Here is a 17,218-nt window from a genome sequence, read left to right on the forward strand (position 1 = left end):
CCCGGTTCGGGGTACGGTTAGGGTTAGGGTTAGGTCCCAGGAGGCTCGAGGCGCCCAACCCACAGCAGGGCAGTGTTCTCCCCGAAGGGCTGAGTTGAGGGCACAAGGGACCGTGCCGGTCAGGATCCGTCTTTGGCTGCCAAGGCCACACACGTGATTGGGCCCCTGGTCGAGGAGGCCTCCGGAATCCTCTGGGCAGCTGCAGCCGGGCCTGGGAAACCACATGGTGAGCTTCCAGGTTCCATGCCGAGTCAGCCTGCACCTCTTCCGGACGCCAGGCGCGTGGTGTTGTCAGACGTTGGCATTGGGTCCTCTTGGGGAGAGAGCCTTAGCTAGGGTTAGGGTTCGGTCCAGGGACGTGGCCAGGGCCGAAGCGACTCCGGTCTCGTGATCTCCCTCGAGGGCTGAAGTGAGGGCCCATGCAGCAAGGCGGCTCCAGTGCAGGGTTAGGGGTCGAGGCCGGCTTAGGTTTCGGTGGAGGGTCCCCGTTCGGTGTGGGGTTAGGGTTAGGGTTAGGTCCCAGGAGGCTCCAGGCGCCGAACCCACAGCAGGGCAGTGGTCTTCCCGAAGGCCTGAGTTGAGGGCACAAGGGACCGTGCCGGTCAGGATCCGTCTTTGGCTGCCAATTCCACACACGTCGATCGGCCCCTGTTCGAGGAGGCCTCCGGAATCCTCTCGGTCATCTGCACACGGGCCTGGGAAACCACATGGTGAGCTTGCAGCTTCCATGCCGAGTCAGCCTGCACCGCCTCTGGACCCCAGGCGCGTGGTCTTGTCAGACTTTGGCATGGGGTCCCCATGGGGAGGGAGCCTTAGCTAGGGTTAGGGTTTGGTCCAGGGACGTCGCCAGGGCTGAATCGACTCCAGTCTCGTGATCTCCCTCGAGGGCTGAAGTGATGGTCCCATGCCACAAGGCGGCTCCATTTCAGGGTTAGGGTTCGAGGCCGGCTTACGTTGCGGTGGAGGGTCCCGGTTCGGGGTACGGTTAGGGTTAGGGTTAGGTCCCAGGAGGCTCCAGGCGCCCAACCCCACAACAGGGCAGTGTTCTCCCCGAAGGGCTGAGTTGAGGGCACAAGGGACCGTGCCGGTCAGGATCCGTCTTTGGCTGCCAAGGCCACACACGTGATTGGGCCCCTGGTCGAGGAGGCCTCCGGAATCCTCTGGGCAGCTGCAGCCGGGCCTGGCAAACGACCTGGTGAGCTTCCAGCTTCCATGCCGAGTCAGCCTGCACCTCTTCCGGACCCCAGGCGCGTGGTGTTGTCAGACGTTGGCGTTGGGTCCTCTTGGGGAGAGAGCCTTAGCTAGGGTTAGGGTTCGGTCCAGGGACGTGGCCAGGGCCGAAAGCGACTCCGGTCTCGTGATCTCCCTCGAGGGCTGAAGTGAGGGCCCATGCAGCAAGGCGGCTCCAGTGCAGGGTTAGGGGTCGAGGCCGGCTTAGGTTTCGGTGGAGGGTCCCCGTTCGGTGTGGGGTTAGGGTTAGGGTTAGGTCCCAGGAGGCTCCAGGCGCCGAACCCACAGCAGGGCAGTGGTCTTCCCGAAGGCCTGAGTTGAGGGCACAAGGGACCGTGCCGGTCAGGATCCGTCTTTGGCTGCCCAAGTCCACACACGTCGATCGGCCCCTGTTCGAGGGAGGCCTCCGGAATCCTCTCGGTCAGCTGCACACGGGCCTGGGAAACCACATGGTGAGCTTGCAGCTTCCATGCCGAGTCAGCCTGCACCGTCTCTGGACCCCAGGCGCGTGGTCTTGTCAGACTTTGGCATGGGGGTCCCCATGGGGAGGGAGCCTTAGCTAGGGTTAGGGTTTGGTCCAGGGACGTGGCCAGGGCTGAATCGACTCCAGTCTCGTGATCTCCCTCGAGGGCTGAAGTGAGGTCCCATGCCACAAGGCGGCTCCATTGCAGGGTTAGGGTTCGAGGCCGGCTTACGTTGCGGTGGAGGGTCCCGGTTCGGGGTACGGTTAGGGTTAGGGTTAGGTCCCAGGAGGCTCCAGGCGCCCAACCCACAACAGGGCAGTGTTCTCCCCGAAGGGCTGAGTTGAGGGCACAAGGGACCGTGCCGGTCAGGATCCGTCTTTGGCTGCCAAGGCCACACACTGTGATTGGGCCCCTGGTCGAGGAGGCCTCCGGAATCCTCTGGGCAGCTGCAGCCGGGCCTGGCAAACGACCTGGTGAGCTTCCAGCTTCCATGCCGAGTCAAGCCTGCACCTCTTCCGGACCCCAGGCGCGTGGTGTTGTCAGACGTTGGCGTTGGGTCCTCTTGGGGAGAGAGCCTTAGCTAGGGTTAGGGTTCGGTCCAGGGACGTGGCCAGGGCCGAAGCGACTCCGGTCTCGTGATCTCCCTCGAGGGCTGAAGTGAGGGCCCATGCAGCAAGGCGGCTCCAGTGCAGGGTTAGGGGTCGAGGCCGGCTTAGGTTTCGGTGGAGGGTCCCCGTTCGGTGTGGGGTTAGGGTTAGGGTTAGGTCCCAGGAGGCTCCAGGCGCCGAACCCACAGCAGGGCAGTGGTCTTCCCGAAGGCCTGAGTTGAGGGCACAAGGGACCGTGCCGGTCAGGATCCGTCTTTGGCTGCCAAGTCCACACACGTCGATCGGCCCCTGTTCGAGGAGGCCTCCGGAATCCTCTCGGTCAGCTGCACACGGGCCTGGGAAACCACATGGTGAGCTTGCAGCTTCCATGCCGAGTCAGCCTGCACCGTCTCTGGACCCCAGGCGCGTGGTCTTGTCAGACTTTGGCATGGGGTCCCCATGGGGAGGGAGCCTTAGCTAGGGTTAGGGTTTGGTCCAGGGACGTCGCCAGGGCTGAATCGACTCCAGTCTCGTGATCTCCCTCGAGGGCTGAAGTGAGGGCCCATGCCACAAGGCGGCTCCATTGCAGGGTTAGGGTTCGAGGCAGGCTTACATTGCGGTGGAGGGTCCCGGTTCGGGGTACGGTTAGGGTTAGGGTTAGGTCCCAGGAGGCTCCAGGCGCCCAACCCACAGCAGGGAAGTGTTCTCCCCGAAGGGCTGAGTGGAGGGCACAAGGGACCGTGCCGGTCAGGATCCGTCTTTGGCTGCCAAGGCCACACACGTGATTGGGCCCCTGGTCGAGGAGGCCTCCGGAATCCTCTGGGCAGATGCAGCCGGACCTGGGAAACGACATGGTGAGCTTCCAGGTTCCATGCCGAGTCAGCCTGCACCTCTTCCGGACCCCAGGCGCGTGGTGTTGTCAGACGTTGGCGTTGGGTCCTCTTGGGGAGAGAGCCTTAGCTAGGGTTAGGGTTCGGTCCAGGGACGTGGCCAGGGCCGAAGCGACTCCGGTCTCGTGATCTCCCTCGAGGGCTGAAGTGAGGGCCCATGCAGCAAGGCGGCTCCAGTGCAGGGTTAGGGGTCGAGGCCGGCTTAGGTTTCGGTGGAGGGTCCCCGTTCGGTGTGGGGTTAGGGTTAGGGTTAGGTCCCAGGAGGCTCCAGGCGCCGAACCCACAGCAGGGCAGTGGTCTTCCCGAAGGCCTGAGTTGAGGGCACAAGGGACCGTGCCGGTCAGGATCCGTCTTTGGCTGCCAAGTCCACACACGTCGATCGGCCCCTGTTCGAGGAGGCCTCCGGAATCCTCTCGGTCAGCTGCACACGGGCCTGGGAAACCACATGGTGAGCTTGCAGCTTCCATGCCGAGTCAGCCTGCACCGTCTCTGGACCCCAGGCGCGTGGTCTTGTCAGACTTTGGCATGGGGTCCCCATGGGGAGGGAGCCTTAGCTAGGGTTAGGGTTTGGTCCAGGGACGTGGCCAGGGCTGAATCGACTCCAGTCTCGTGATCTCCCTCGAGGGCTGAAGTGAGGGCCCATGCCACAAGGCGGCTCCATTGCAGGGTTAGGGTTCGAGGCAGGCTTACGTTGCGGTGGAGGGTCCCGGTTCGGGGTACGGTTAGGGTTAGGGTTAGGTCCCAGGAGGCTCGAGGCGCCCAACCCACAGCAGGGCAGTGTTCTCCCCGAAGGGCTGAGTTGAGGGCACAAGGGACCGTGCCGGTCAGGATCCGTCTTTGGCTGCCAAGGCCACACACGTGATTGGGCCCCTGGTCGAGGAGGCCTCCGGAATCCTCTGGGCAGCTGCAGCCGGGCCTGGGAAACGACCTGGTGAGCTTCCAGGTTCCATGCCGAGTCAGCCTGCACCTCTTCCGGACGCCAGGCGCGTGGTGTTGTCAGACGTTGGCATTGGGTCCTCTTGGGGAGAGAGCCTTAGCTAGGGTTAGGGTTCGGTCCAGGGACGTGGCCAGGGCCGAAGCGACTCCGGTCTCGTGATCTCCCTCGAGGGCTGAAGTGAGGGCCCATGCAGCAAGGCGGCTCCAGTGCAGGGTTAGGGGTCGAGGCCGGCTTAGGTTTCGGTGGAGGGTCCCCGTTCGGTGTGGGGTTAGGGTTAGGGTTAGGTCCCAGGAGGCTCCAGGCGCCGAACCCACAGCAGGGCAGTGGTCTTCCCGAAGGCCTGAGTTGAGGGCACAAGGGACCGTGCCGGTCAGGATCCGTCTTTGGCTGCCAATTCCACACACGTCGATCGGCCCCTGTTCGAGGAGGCCTCCGGAATCCTCTCGGTCATCTGCACATGGGCCTGGGAAACCACATGGTGAGCTTGCAGCTTCCATGCCGAGTCAGCCTGCACCGCCTCTGGACCCCAGGCGCGTGGTCTTGTCAGACTTTGGCATGGGGTCCCCATGGGGAGGGAGCCTTAGCTAGGGTTAGGGTTTGGTCCAGGGACGTCGCCAGGGCTGAATCGACTCCAGTCTCGTGATCTCCCTCGAGGGCTGAAGTGAGGTCCCATGCCACAAGGCGGCTCCATTTCAGGGTTAGGGTTCGAGGCCGGCTTACGTTGCGGTGGAGGGTCCCGGTTCGGGGTACGGTTAGGGTTAGGGTTAGGTCCCAGGAGGCTCCAGGCGCCCAACCCACAACAGGGCAGTGTTCTCCCCGAAGGGCTGAGTTGAGGGCACAAGGGACCGTGCCGGTCAGGATCCGTCTTTGGCTGCCAAGGCCACACACGTGATTGGGCCCCTGGTCGAGGAGGCCTCCGGAATCCTCTGGGCAGCTGCAGCCGGGCCTGGCAAACGACCTGGTGAGCTTCCAGCTTCCATGCCGAGTCAGCCTGCACCTCTTCCGGACCCCAGGCGCGTGGTGTTGTCAGACGTTGGCGTTGGGTCCTCTTGGGGAGAGAGCCTTAGCTAGGGTTAGGGTTCGGTCCAGGGACGTGGCCAGGGCCGAAGCGACTCCGGTCTCGTGATCTCCCTCGAGGGCTGAAGTGAGGGCCCATGCAGCAAGGCGGCTCCAGTGCAGGGTTAGGGGTCGAGGCCGGCTTAGGTTTCGGTGGAGGGTCCCCGTTCGGTGTGGGGTTAGGGTTAGGGTTAGGTCCCAGGAGGCTCCAGGCGCCGAACCCACAGCAGGGCAGTGGTCTTCCCGAAGGCCTGAGTTGAGGGCACAAGGGACCGTGCCGGTCAGGATCCGTCTTTGGCTGCCAAGTCCACACACGTCGATCGGCCCCTGTTCGAGGAGGCCTCCGGAATCCTCTCGGTCAGCTGCACACGGGCCTGGGAAACCACATGGTGAGCTTGCAGCTTCCATGCCGAGTCAGCCTGCACCGTCTCTGGACCCCAGGCGCGTGGTCTTGTCAGACTTTGGCATGGGGTCCCCATGGGGAGGGAGCCTTAGCTAGGGTTAGGGTTTGGTCCAGGGACGTCGCCAGGGCTGAATCGACTCCAGTCTCGTGATCTCCCTCGAGGGCTGAAGTGAGGGCCCATGCCACAAGGCGGCTCCATTGCAGGGTTAGGGTTCGAGGCAGGCTTACGTTGCGGTGGAGGGTCCCGGTTCGGGGTACGGTTAGGGTTAGGGTTAGGTCCCAGGAGGCTCGAGGCGCCCAACCCACAGCAGGGCAGTGTTCTCCCCGAAGGGCTGAGTTGAGGGCACAAGGGACCGTGCCGGGCAGGATCCGTCGTTGGCTGCCAAGGCCACACACGTGATTGGGCCCCTGGTCGAGGAGGCCTCCGGAATCCTCTGGGCAGCTGCAGCCGGGCCTGGCAAACGACCTGGTGAGCTTCCAGGTTCCATGCCGAGTCAGCCTGCACCTCTTCCGGACCCCAGGCGCGTGGTGTTGTCAGACGTTGGCATTGGGTCCTCTTGGGGAGAGAGCCTTAGCTAGGGTTAGGGTTCGGTCCAGGGACGTGGCCAGGGCCGAAGCGACTCCGGTCTCGTGATCTCCCTCGAGGGCTGAAGTGAGGGCCCATGCAGCAAGGCGGCTCCAGTGCAGGGTTAGGGGTCGAGGCCGGCTTAGGTTTCGGTGGAGGGTCCCCGTTCGGTGTGGGGTTAGGGTTAGGGTTAGGTCCCAGGAGGCTCCAGGCGCCGAACCCACAGCAGGGCAGTGGTCTTCCCGAAGGCCTGAGTTGAGGGCACAAGGGACCGTGCCGGTCAGGATCCGTCTTTGGCTGCCAAGTCCACACACGTCGATCGGCCCCTGTTCGAGGAGGCCTCCGGAATCCTCTCGGTCAGCTGCACACGGGCCTGGGAAACCACATGGTGAGCTTGCAGCTTCCATGCTGAGTCAGCCTGCACTGTCTCTGGACCCCAGGCGCGTGGTCTTGTCAGACTTTGGCATGGGGTCCCCATGGGGAGGGAGCCTTAGCTAGGGTTAGGGTTTGGTCCAGGGACGTCGCCAGGGCTGAATCGACTCCAGTCTCGTGATCTCCCTCGAGGGCTGAAGTGAGGGCCCATGCCACAAGGCGGCTCCATTGCAGGGTTAGGGTTCGAGGCAGGCTTACGTTGCCGTGGAGGGTCCCGGTTCGGGGTACGGTTAGGGTTAGGGTTAGGTCCCAGGAGGCTCCAGGCGCCCAACCCACAGCAGGGCAGTGTTCTCCCCGAAGGGCTGACTTGAGGGCACAAGGGACCGTGCCGGTCAGGATCCGTCGTTGGCTGCCAAGGCCACACACGTGATTGGGCCCCTGGTCGAGGAGGCCTCCGGAATCCTCTGGGCAGCTGCAGCCGGGCCTGGCAAACGACCTGGTGAGCTTCCAGGTTCCATGCCGAGTCAGCCTGCACCTCTTCCGGACCCCAGGCGCGTGGTGTTGTCAGACGTTGGCATTGGGTCCTCTTGGGGAGAGAGCCTTAGCTAGGGTTAGGGTTCGGTCCAGGGACGTGGCCAGGGCCGAAGCGACTCCGGTCTCGTGATCTCCCTCGAGGGCTGAAGTGAGGGCCCATGCAGCAAGGCGGCTCCAGTGCAGGGTTAGGGGTCGAGGCCGGCTTAGGTTTCGGTGGAGGGTCCCCGTTCGGTGTGGGGTTAGGGTTAGGGTTAGGTCCCAGGAGGCTCCAGGCGCCGAACCCACAGCAGGGCAGTGGTCTTCCCGAAGGCCTGAGTTGAGGGCACAAGGGGACCGTGCCGGTCAGGATCCGTCTTTGGCTGCCAAGTCCACACACGTCGATCGGCCCCTGTTCAAGGAGGCCTCCGGAATCCTCTCGGTCAGCTGCACACGGGGCTGGGAAAACACATGGTGAGCTTGCAGCTTCCATGCCGAGTCAGCCTGCACCGTCTCTGGACCCCAGGCGCGTGGTCTTGTCAGACTTTGGCATGGGGTCCCCATGGGGAGGGAGCCTTAGCTAGGGTTAGGGTTTGGTCCAGGGACGTCGCCAGGGCTGAATCGACTCCAGTCTCGTGATCTCCCTCGAGGGCTGAAGTGAGGGCCCATGCCACAAGGCGGCTCCATTGCAGGGTTAGGGTTCGAGGCCGGCTTACGTTGCGGTGGAGGGTCCCGGTTCGGGGTACGGTTAGGGTTAGGGTTAGGTCCCAGGAGGCTCCAGGCGCCCAACCCACAGCAGGGCAGTGTTCTCCCCGAAGGCCTGACTTGAGGGCACAAGGGACCGTGCCGGTCAGGATCCGTCGTTGGCTGCCAAGGCCACACACGTGATTGGGCCCCTGGTCGAGGAGGCCTCCGGAATCCTCTGGGCAGCTGCAGCCGGGCCTGGGAAACGACCTGGTGAGCTTCCAGGTTCCATGCCGAGTCAGCCTGCACCTCTTCCGGACCCCTGGCGCGTGGTGTTGTCAGACGTTGGCATTGGGTCCTCTTGGGGAGAGAGCCTTAGCTAGGGTTAGGGTTCGGTCCAGGGACGTGGCCAGGGCCGAAGCGACTCCGGTCTCGTGATCTCCCTCGAGGGCTGAAGTGAGGGCCCATGCAGCAAGGCGGCTCCAGTGCAGGGTTAGGGGTCGAGGCCGGCTTAGGTTTCGGTGGAGGGTCCCCGTTCGGTGTGGGGTTAGGGTTAGGGTTAGGTCCCAGGAGGCTCCAGGCGCCGAACCCACAGCAGGGCAGTGGTCTTCCCGAAGGCCTGAGTTGAGGGCACAAGGGACCGTGCCGGTCAGGATCCGTCTTTGGCTGCCAAGGCCACAGACGTCGATCGGCCCCTGTTCGAGGAGGCCTCCGGAATCCTCTCGGTCAGCTGCACACGGGCCTGGGAAACCACATGGTGAGCTTGCAGCTTCCATGCCGAGTCAGCCTGCACCGCCTCTGGACCCCAGGCGCGTGTCTTGTCAGACTTTGGCATGGGGTCCCAATGGGGAGGGAGCCTTAGCTAGGGTTAGGGTTTGGTCCAGGGACGTGGCCAGGGCTGAATCCACTCCAGTCTCGTGATCTCCCTCGAGGGCTGAAGTGAGGGCCCATGCCACAAGGCGGCTCCATTGCAGGGTTAGGGTTCGAGGCCGGCTTACGTTGCGGTGGAGGGTCCCGGTTCGGGGTACGGTTAGGGTTAGGGTTAGGTCCCAGGAGGCTCCAGGCGCCCAACCCACAGCAGGGCAGTGTTCTCCCCGAAGGGCTGAGTTGAGGGCACAAGGGACCGTGCCGGTCAGGATCCGTCTTTGGCTGCCAAGGCCACACACGTCGATCGGCCCCTGTTCGAGGAGGCCTCCGGAATCCTCTCGGTCAGCTGCACACGGGCCTGGGAAACCACATGGTGAGCTTGCAGCTTCCATGCCGAGTCAGCCTGCACCGCCTCTGGACCCCAGGCGCGTGGTCTTGTCAGACTTTGGCATGGGGTCCCCATGGGGAGGGAGCCTTAGCTAGGGTTAGGGTTTGGTCCAGGGACGTCGCCAGGGCTGAATCGACTCCAGTCTCGTGATCTCCCTCGAGGGCTGAAGTGAGGGCCCATGCCAGAAGGCGGCTCCATTGCAGGGTTAGGGTTCGAGGCAGGCTTACGTTGCGGTGGAGGGTCCCGGTTCGGGGTACGGTTAGGGTTAGGGTTAGGTCCCAGGAGGCTCCAGGTGCCCAACCCACAGCAGGGCAGTGTTCTCCCCGAAGGGCTGACTTGAGGGCACAAGGGACCGTGCCGGTCAGGATCCGTCGTTGGCTGCCAAGGCCACACACGTGATTGGGCCCCTGGTCGAGGAGGCCTCCGGAATCCTCTGGGCAGCTGCAGCCGGGCCTGGCAAACGACATGGTGAGCTTCCAGGTTCCATGCCGAGTCAGCCTGCACCTCTTCCGGAACCCAGGCGCGTGGTGTTGTCAGACGTTGGCATTGGGTCCTCTTGGGGAGAGAGCCTTAGCTAGGGTTAGGGTTCGGTCCAGGGACGTGGCCAGGGCCGAAGCGACTCCGGTCTCGTGATCTCCCTCGAGGGCTGAAGTGAGGGCCCATGCAGCAAGGCGGCTCAAGTGCAGGGTTAGGGGTCGAGGCCGGCTTAGGTTTCGGTGGAGGGTCCCCGTTCGGTGTGGGGTTAGGGTTAGGGTTAGGTCCCAGGAGGCTCCAGGCGCCGAACCCACAGCAGGGCAGTGGTCTTCCCGAAGGCCTGAGTTGAGGGCACAAGGGACCGTGCCGGTCAGGATCCGTCTTTGGCTACCAAGTCCACACACGTCGATCGGCCCCTGTTCGAGGAGGCCTCCGGAATCCTCTCGGTCAGCTGCACACGGGCCTGGGAAACCACATGGTGAGCTTGCAGCTTCCATGCCGAGTCAGCCTGCACCACCTCTGGACCCCAGGCGCGTGGTCTTGTCAGACGTTGGCATGGGGTCCCCATGGGGAGGGAGTCTTAGCTAGGGTTAGGGTTTGGTCCAGGGACGTCGCCAGGGCTGAATCGACTCCAGTCTCGTGATCTCCCTCGAGGGCTGAAGTGAGGGCCCATGCCAGAAGGCGGCTCCATTGCAGGGTTAGGGTTCGAGGCAGGCTTACGTTGCGGTGGAGGGTCCCGGTTCGGGGTACGGTTAGGGTTAGGGTTAGGTCCCAGGAGGCTCGAGGCGCCCAACCCACAGCAGGGCAGTGTTCTCCCCGAAGGGCTGAGTTGAGGGCACAAGGGACCGTGCCGGTCAGGATCCGTCGTTGGCTGCCAAGGCCACACACGTGATTGGGCCCCTGGTCGAGGAGGCCTCCGGAATCCTCTGGGCAGCTGCAGCCGGGCCTGGCAAACGACCTGGTGAGCTTCCAGGTTCCATGCCGAGTCAGCCTGCACCTCTTCCGGACCCCAGGCGCGTGGTGTTGTCAGACGTTGGCATTGGGTCCTCTTGGGGAGAGAGCCTTAGCTAGGGTTAGGGTTCGGTCCAGGGACGTGGCCAGGGCCGAAGCGACTCCGGTCTCGTGATCTCCCTCGAGGGCTGAAGTGAGGGCCCATGCAGCAAGGCGGCTCCAGTGCAGGGTTAGGGGTCGAGGCCGGCTTAGGTTTCGGTGGAGGGTCCCCGTTCGGTGTGGGGTTAGGGTTAGGGTTAGGTCCCAGGAGGCTCCAGGCGCCGAACCCACAGCAGGGCAGTGGTCTTCCCGAAGGCCTGAGTTGAGGGCACAAGGGACCGTGCCGGTCAGGATCCGTCTTTGGCTGCCAAGGCCACAGACGTCGATCGGCCCCTGTTCGAGGAGGCCTCCGGAATCCTCTCGGTCATCTGCACACGGGCCTGGGAAACCACATGGTGAGCTTGCAGCTTCCATGCCGAGTCAGCCTGCACCGTCTCTGGACCCCAGGCGCGTGGTCTTGTCAGACTTTGGCATGGGGTCCCCATGGGGAGGGAGCCTTAGCTAGGGTTAGGGTTTGGTCCAGGGACGTCGCCAGGGCTGAATCGACTCCAGTCTCGTGATCTCCCTCGAGGGCTGAAGTGAGGGCCCATGCCACAAGGCGGCTCCATTGCAGGGTTAGGGTTCGAGGCAGGCTTACGTTGCGGTGGAGGGTCCCGGTTAGGGGTACGGTTAGGGTTAGGGTTAGGTCCCAGGAGGCTCCAGGCGCCCAACCCACAGCAGGGCAGTGTTCTCCCCGAAGGGCTGACTTGAGGGCCCAAGGGACCGTGCCGGTCAGGATCCGTCTTTGGCTGCCAAGGCCACACACGTGATTGGGCCCCTGGTCGAGGAGGCCTCCGGAATCCTCTGGGCAGCTGCAGCCGGGCCTGGCAAACGACCTGGTGAGCTTCCAGGTTCCATGCCGAGTCAGCCTGCACCTCTTCCGGACCCCAGGCGCGTGGTGTTGTCAGACGTTGGCATTGGGTCCTCTTGGGGAGAGAGCCTTAGCTAGGGTTAGGGTTCGGTCCTGGGACGTGGCCAGGGCCGAAGCGACTCCGGTCTCGTGATCTCCCTCGAGGGCTGAAGTGAGGGCCCATGCAGCAAGGCGGCTCCAGTGCAGGGTTAGGGGTCGAGGCCGGCTTAGGTTTCGGTGGAGGGTCCCCGTTCGGTGTGGGGTTAGGGTTAGGGTTAGGTCCCAGGAGGCTCCAGGCGCCGAACCCACAGCAGGGCAGTGGTCTTCCCGAAGGCCTGAGTTGAGGGCACAAGGGACCGTGCCGGTCAGGATCCGTCTTTGGCTGCCAAGGCCACAGACGTCGATCGGCCCCTGTTCGAGGAGGCCTCCGGAATCCTCTCGGTCAGCTGCACACGGGCCTGGGAAACCACATGGTGAGCTTGCAGCTTCCATGCCGAGTCAGCCTGCACCGCCTCTGGACCCCAGGCGCGTGGTCTTGTCAGACTTTGGAATGGGGTCCCCATGGGGAGGGAGCCTTAGCTAGGGTTAGGGTTTGGTCCAGGGACGTCGCCAGGGCTGAATCGACTCCAGTCTCGTGATCTCCCTCGAGGGCTGAAGTGAGGGCCCATGCAGCAAGGCGGCTCAAGTGCAGGGTTAGGGTTCGAGGCAGGCTTACGTTGCGGTGGAGGGTCCCGGTTCGGGGTACGGTTAGGGTTAGGGTTAGGTCCCAGGAGGCTCCAGGCGCCCAACCCACAGCTGGGCAGTGTTCTCCCCGAAGGGCTGAGTGGAGGGCACAAGGGACCGTGCCGGTCAGGATCCGTCTTTGGCTGCCAAGGCCACACACGTGATTGGGCCCCTGGTCGAGGAGGCCTCCGGAATCCTCTGGGCAGCTGCAGCCGGGCCTGGGAAACGACCTGGTGAGCTTCCAGGTTCCATGCCGAGTCAGCCTGCACCTCTTCCGGACGCCAGGCGCGTGGTGTTGTCAGACGTTGGCATTGGGTCCTCTTGGGGAGAGAGCCTTAGCTAGGGTTAGGGTTCGGTCCAGGGACGTGGCCAGGGCCGAAGCGACTCCGGTCTCGTGATCTCCCTCGAGGGCTGAAGTGAGGGCCCATGCAGCAAGGCGGCTCCAGTGCAGGGTTAGGGGTCGAGGCCGGCTTAGGTTTCGGTGGAGGGTCCCCGTTCGGTGTGGGGTTAGGGTTAGGGTTAGGTCCCAGGAGGCTCCAGGCGCCGAACCCACAGCAGGGCAGTGGTCTTCCCGAAGGCCTGAGTTGAGGGCACAAGGGACCGTGCCGGTCAGGATCCGTCTTTGGCTGCCAATTCCACACACGTCGATCGGCCCCTGTTCGAGGAGGCCTCCGGAATCCTCTCGGTCATCTGCACACGGGCCTGGGAAACCACATGGTGAGCTTGCAGCTTCCATGCCGAGTCAGCCTGCACCGCCTCTGGACCCCAGGCGCGTGGTCTTGTCAGACTTTGGCATGGGGTCCCCATGGGGAGGGAGCCTTAGCTAGGGTTAGGGTTTGGTCCAGGGACGTCGCCAGGGCTGAATCGACTCCAGTCTCGTGATCTCCCTCGAGGGCTGAAGTGAGGTCCCATGCCACAAGGCGGCTCCATTTTAGGGTTAGGGTTCGAGGCCGGCTTACGTTGCGGTGGAGGGTCCCGGTTCGGGGTACGGTTAGGGTTAGGGTTAGGTCCCAGGAGGCTCCAGGCGCCCAACCCACAACAGGGCAGTGTTCTCCCCGAAGGGCTGAGTTGAGGGCACAAGGGACCGTGCCGGTCAGGATCCGTCTTTGGCTGCCAAGGCCACACACGTGATTGGGCCCCTGGTCGAGGAGGCCTCCGGAATCCTCTGGGCAGCTGCAGCCGGGCCTGGCAAACGACCTGGTGAGCTTCCAGCTTCCATGCCGAGTCAGCCTGCACCTCTTCCGGACCCCAGGCGCGTGGTGTTGTCAGACGTTGGCGTTGGGTCCTCTTGGGGAGAGAGCCTTAGCTAGGGTTAGGGTTCGGTCCAGGGACGTGGCCAGGGCCGAAGCGACTCCGGTCTCGTGATCTCCCTCGAGGGCTGAAGTGAGGGCCCATGCAGCAAGGCGGCTCCAGTGCAGGGTTAGGGGTCGAGGCCGGCTTAGGTTTCGGTGGAGGGTCCCCGTTCGGTGTGGGGTTAGGGTTAGGGTTAGGTCCCAGGAGGCTCCAGGCGCCGAACCCACAGCAGGGCAGTGGTCTTCCCGAAGGCCTGAGTTGAGGGCACAAGGGACCGTGCCGGTCAGGATCCGTCTTTGGCTGCCAAGTCCACACACGTCGATCGGCCCCTGTTCGAGGAGGCCTCCGGAATCCTCTCGGTCAGCTGCACACGGGCCTGGGAAACCACATGGTGAGCTTGCAGCTTCCATGCCGAGTCAGCCTGCACCGTCTCTGGACCCCAGGCGCGTGGTCTTGTCAGACTTTGGCATGGGGTCCCCATGGGGAGGGAGCCTTAGCTAGGGTTAGGGTTTGGTCCAGGGACGTCGCCAGGGCTGAATCGACTCCAGTCTCGAGATCTCCCTCGAGGGCTGAAGTGAGGGCCCATGCCACAAGGCGGCTCCATTGCAGGGTTAGGGTTCGAGGCAGGCTTACGTTGCGGTGGAGGGTCCCGGTTCGGGGTACGGTTAGGGTTAGGGTTAGGTCCCAGGAGGCTCCAGGCGCCCAACCCACAGCAGGGCAGTGGTCTCCCCGAAGGGCTGAGTGGAGGGCACAAGGGACCGTGCCGGTCAGGATCCGTCGTTGGCTGCCAAGGCCACACACGTGATTGGGCCCCTGGTCGAGGAGGCCTCCGGAATCCTCTGGGCAGCTGCAGCCGGGCCTGGCAAACGACCTGGTGAGCTTCCAGGTTCCATGCCGAGTCAGCCTGCACCTCTTCCGGACCCCAGGCGCGTGGTGTTGTCAGACGTTGGCATTGGGTCCTCTTGGGGAGAGAGCCTTAGCTAGGGTTAGGGTTCGGTCCAGGGACGTGGCCAGGGCCGAAGCGACTCCGGTCTCGTGATCTCCCTCGAGGGCTGAAGTGAGGGCCCATGCAGCAAGGCGGCTCCAGTGCAGGGTTAGGGGTCGAGGCCGGCTTAGGTTTCGGTGGAGGGTCCCCGTTCGGTGTGGGGTTAGGGTTAGGGTTAGGTCCCAGGAGGCTCCAGGCGCCGAACCCACAGCAGGGCAGTGGTCTTCCCGAAGGCCTGAGTTGAGGGCACAAGGGACCGTGCCGGTCAGGATCCGTCTTTGGCTGCCAAGTCCACACACGTCGATCGGCCCCCTGTTCGAGGAGGCCTCCGGAATCCTCTCGGTCAGCTGCACACGGGGCTGGGAAAACACATGGTGAGCTTGCAGCTTCCATGCCGAGTCAGCCTGCACCGTCTCTGGACCCCAGGCGCGTGGTCTTGTCAGACTTTGGCATGGGGTCCCCATGGGGAGGGAGCCTTAGCTAGGGTTAGGGTTTGGTCCAGGGACGTCGCCAGGGCTGAATCGACTCCAGTCTCGTGATCTCCCTCGAGGGCTGAAGTGAGGGCCCATGCCACAAGGCGGCTCCATTGCAGGGTTAGGGTTCGAGGCCGGCTTACGTTGCGGTGGAGGGTCCCGGTTCGGGGTACGGTTAGGGTTAGGGTTAGGTCCCAGGAGGCTCCAGGCGCCCAACCCACAGCAGGGCAGTGTTCTCCCCGAAGGGCTGAGTTGAGGGCACAAGGGACCGTGCCGGTCAGGATCCGTCGTTGGCTGCCAAGGCCACACACGTGATTGGGCCCCTGGTCGAGGAGGCCTCCGGAATCCTCTGGGCAGCTGCAGCCGGGCCTGGGAAACGACCTGGTGAGCTTCCAGGTTCCATGCCGAGTCAGCCTGCACCTCTTCCGGACCCCTGGCGCGTGGTGTTGTCAGACGTTGGCATTGGGTCCTCTTGGGGAGAGAGCCTTAGCTAGGGTTAGGGTTCGGTCCAGGGACGTGGCCAGGGCCGAAGCGACTCCGGTCTCGTGATCTCCCTCGAGGGCTGAAGTGAGGGCCCATGCAGCAAGGCGGCTCCAGTGCAGGGTTAGGGGTCGAGGCCGGCTTAGGTTTCGGTGGAGGGTCCCCGTTCGGTGTGGGGTTAGGGTTAGGGTTAGGTCCCAGGAGGCTCCAGGCGCCGAACCCACAGCAGGGCAGTGGTCTTCCCGAAGGCCTGAGTTGAGGGCACAAGGGACCGTGCCGGTCAGGATCCGTCTTTGGCTGCCAAGGCCACAGACGTCGATCGGCCCCTGTTCGAGGAGGCCTCCGGAATCCTCTCGGTCAGCTGCACATGGGCCTGGGAAACCACATGGTGAGCTTGCAGCTTCCATGCCGAGTCAGCCTGCACCGCCTCTGGACCCCAGGCGCGTGGTCTTGTCAGACTTTGGCATGGGGTCCCCATGGGGAGGGAGCCTTAGCTAGGGTTAGGGTTTGGTCCAGGGACGTGGCCAGGGCTGAATCCACTCCAGTCTCGTGATCTCCCTCGAGGGCTGAAGTGAGGGCCCATGCCACAAGGCGGCTCCATTGCAGGGTTAGGGTTCGAGGCCGGCTTACGTTGCGGTGGAGGGTCCCGGTTCGGGGTACGGTTAGGGTTAGGGTTAGGTCCCAGGAGGCTCCAGGCGCCCAACCCACAGCAGGGCAGTGTTCTCCCCGAAGGGCTGAGTTGAGGGCACAAGGGACCGTGCCGGTCAGGATCCGTCTTTGGCTGCCAAGGCCACACACGTCGATCGGCCCCTGTTCGAGGAGGCCTCCGGAATCCTCTCGGTCAGCTGCACACGGGCCTGGGAAACCACATGGTGAGCTTGCAGCTTCCATGCCGAGTCAGCCTGCACCGCCTCTGGACCCCAGGCGCGTGGTCTTGTCAGACTTTGGCATGGGGTCCCCATGGGGAGGGAGCCTTAGCTAGGGTTAGGGTTTGGTCCAGGGACGTCGCCAGGGCTGAATCGACTCCAGTCTCGTGATCTCCCTCGAGGGCTGAAGTGAGGGCCCATGCCAGAAGGCGGCTCCATTGCAGGGTTAGGGTTCGAGGCAGGCTTACGTTGCGGTGGAGGGTCCCGGTTCGGGGTACGGTTAGGGTTAGGGTTAAGTTCCAAGGGGCTCCAGGTGCCCAACCCACAGCAGGGCAGTGTTCTCCCCGAAGGGCTGACTTGAGGGCACAAGGGACCGTGCCGGTCAGGATCCGTCGTTGGCTGCCAAGACCACACACGTGATTGGGCCCCTGGTCGAGGAGGCCTCCGGAATCCTCTGGGCAGCTGCAGCCGGGCCTGGCAAACGACATGGTGAGCTTCCAGGTTCCATGCCGAGTCAGCCTGCACCTCTTCCGGAACCCAGGCGCGTGGTGTTGTCAGACGTTGGCATTGGGTCCTCTTGGGGAGAGAGCCTTAGCTAGGGTTAGGGTTCGGTCCAGGGACGTGGCCAGGGCCGAAGCGACTCCGGTCTCGTGATCTCCCTCGAGGGCTGAAGTGAGGGCCCATGCAGCAAGGCGGCTCAAGTGCAGGGTTAGGGGTCGAGGCCGGCTTAGGTTTCGGTGGAGGGTCCCCGTTCGGTGTGGGGTTAGGGTTAGGGTTAGGTCCCAGGAGGCTCCAGGCGCCGAACCCACAGCAGGGCAGTGGTCTTCCCGAAGGCCTGAGTTGAGGGCACAAGGGACCGTGCCGGTCAGGATCCGTCTTTGGCTACCAAGTCCACACACGTCGATCGGCCCCTGTTCGAGGAGGCCTCCGGAATCCTCTCGGTCAGCTGCACACGGGCCTGGGAAACCACATGGTGAGCTTGCAGCTTCCATGCCGAGTCAGCCTGCACCACCTCTGGACCCCAGGCGCGTG

Source organism: Panthera pardus, unplaced genomic scaffold (genome assembly GCF_024362965.1).
Source record: "Panthera pardus isolate Hobbes unplaced genomic scaffold, ASM2436296v1 HiC_scaffold_316, whole genome shotgun sequence".
In the NCBI taxonomy this organism is placed as follows: domain Eukaryota; kingdom Metazoa; phylum Chordata; class Mammalia; order Carnivora; family Felidae; genus Panthera; species Panthera pardus.